The following is a 1731-nucleotide window of genomic DNA, read 5'->3' as shown; positions in this document are numbered from 1 at the left end:
CAGCAGCAGCTAAGCCTCTGATAAGACTGAAGGTGGATTTCAGACTTCCTCAGACTCTAATAGACAATACAGCTAAGCTGAAGTCACTGGACATAACTGATTCCTTATGGAGCAGAGCTGCAGTGCAAAGCATAAGGAATGGAGAGAAGAGCAGCCTCAGTTACCAAAGAGAGAGAAGGAAGATTTTAGACTAACTAAGACTCCAACAGACAATACAGGTTAGATGGAGTCACTGATCATAACTATGCCCTAATGGAGCAGAGCTGCAGTGCAAAGCATGATCGAGGAAGAGAAAAGAAGCCTCAGTCACCTATGAGACAGATTGTGGATTTCAGACTAACTTAGACTCCAATAGGCAATGTAGCTAAACTGGAGTCAGTCATCATAACTATGCCCTAATGGAGCAGAGCTGCAGTGTAAAGCATAGGGGGAGACAGCAGCAGATAAGGCTCTGATAAGACAGGAGGTGGATTTCAGACTACCTCAGACTCAGAAGGTGACAATTTTAACAGATTTTAGTTCCCAGTTCAGCATTTTTAGTGTCATGTCACTTTAAACAGAAAACAGAACTACAAACATGGAAACAACTTTATTGTTTCATTTACAAGTTACGACACACAGCGCCGCTCATCGCGGAACAGACGGAGTCCAAAATAAATTTATATTCGTGGGTCTTTCAAAATACGACCATTCTGTGCGGCTTGAAGAAAAGACGGAAACTGTGACCGGGCGATGGCAGAAGCACAATGGACATTAACGGCGATTAACGGAGCGTTGAACGTGGAGCAGAATAATAATGTTCAACCTGTAAAGAGACGGAAGGCGACAGGTGACAGGTAACAGGTAAAAGGTGACAGGTAACAGGTGACGGGTGACAGGTGACAGGTGAACCATTATAACAATACTATTATAATAAATGCAAATTGTAACAGTGGTAACCAACGGCAACCAATCACATTCCAAAATAAAAGGCAGCATGTAATATTTATGGGTGAGATGACGGTTTATCTCCAGCGTTAATATCTATAGGTGACCCCGTAGTGTTCAGTGAATCTCTTAAAGGGCAACGACCATTATTATTGTTCTTACACTTCCCTTTGCCTTGACTAGATTTGTAACACATATGTAGCAGAGTTGAATCAGTGAGAACTGACTGATCAATGACTGGTAAACCACACATCGCGATATCATTATGACTTCAGCTCTGCTACATCTGAAATGTCCATCTCTGCTACATCTGACTAGCTTAGCTCTGCTATGGTTTATTTGTTCTACATCTGACTGGCTTAGCACTGCTACATCAGATGAGTTTAGTTTAGCTTTAAACAGATGACTAGCTTAGCACTACTACATGTGACTAGCTTTAGCTCTGCTACATCTGGTACAGTGGGTGCTCCATCCTCATCTAGTCCTGTGCAATGCTCCATTATATAATTACACAGGGAATGTTGGCTCCTGGGTAACATCATTATAGGTTAATAAATGATGTTCTCCTGGGATATTAAATCCCCTCATAACCCTGCGTTTAACCCTTCCCAGCGGGGCAGCTGAGGGGCACAGTGTGGTGTCAGCACCCTGGACAGCGGTAATTACTCCGCTCTTCCTGCGAGGCTGTCACTTAAGGTAAAATCAAACAGTCTATGAGAGATCAAGAGAAGAAGAGATAAAGGGGCCTGGATATTATGAAAGAGTGTGCCAAGAACCCCCGCACCAGACAACCGTGCCCGGGCA

The 1731-nt window shown here is 43.4% G+C and overlaps 1 protein-coding gene across 1 annotated transcript in view; it reads right to left on the bottom strand.

Annotated features, from left to right (window-relative positions):
- Window positions 1-570: 570 nt before the first annotated feature.
- LOC142662417 (C-type natriuretic peptide 1-like) overlaps window positions 571-1731 on the bottom strand; it is a 5081-nt gene continuing 3920 nt past the window's right edge. Inside the window, exon 3 of the mRNA XM_075840637.1 lies at window positions 571-805. The gene's annotated coding sequence lies outside the window, so the exon portion shown is untranslated. The remainder of the gene's footprint in view (window positions 806-1731) is intronic.

The sequence above is a fragment of the Rhinoderma darwinii genome, chromosome 10 (genome assembly GCF_050947455.1).
Source record: "Rhinoderma darwinii isolate aRhiDar2 chromosome 10, aRhiDar2.hap1, whole genome shotgun sequence".
Classification (NCBI taxonomy): domain Eukaryota; kingdom Metazoa; phylum Chordata; class Amphibia; order Anura; family Rhinodermatidae; genus Rhinoderma; species Rhinoderma darwinii.
The sequence above is the reverse complement of the archived record's forward strand: the minus strand, read 5'-3'. Positions and strand labels throughout refer to the sequence as shown.